Here is a 560-nt window from a genome sequence, read left to right as displayed (position 1 = left end):
TTTTTTTTTTTTTTTTTTGTGGCTATTGTGAATGGGATAGTGCTTTTTATTTGGGTTTCTGTTTATTTATTGTTGATGTGTAGAAATACGACTGCCTTTTGGACATTTATTTTATACCCTGAGACTTTGTCAAAGTCCTTTATTAGTGCAAGGAGGTTTTTGACAAATTCTCTTGGGTTTTCAAGGTGTAGCATCATGTTGTCTGCAAAGAGGGATAACTTGACTTCCTCTTTTCCTATTTGGATACCTCTGATCTCCTTCCCTTGTCTGATTGCTCTAGCTAAGACTTCCAAAACTATGTTGAAAAGGAGGAGTGAGAATGGGCATTCTCGTCTTTTCCAGTTTTCAGGGAAAATGATTCCAATTTCTGTCTATTTAGCCATTTGCTGGCTGTGGGTTTCTCATAGATGGCTCTTACTATTTTGAAGTATGTTCCATCTGTGTCTAGATGTTTGAGGGTTTTTATCAAGAAGACATGCTGGATTTTATCAAAAGCTTTTTCCATGTCTAATGATATTATCATATGGTTTTTGTTTTCACCTGTTGATTAATTTAATTAT

Source organism: Carlito syrichta, unplaced genomic scaffold, assembly GCF_000164805.1.
Source record: "Carlito syrichta isolate Samal-C Ts95f unplaced genomic scaffold, Tarsius_syrichta-2.0.1 Scaffold309879, whole genome shotgun sequence".
NCBI classification, from domain to species: Eukaryota; Metazoa; Chordata; class Mammalia; order Primates; family Tarsiidae; genus Carlito; species Carlito syrichta.
This window is presented reverse-complemented; position numbering follows the sequence as displayed.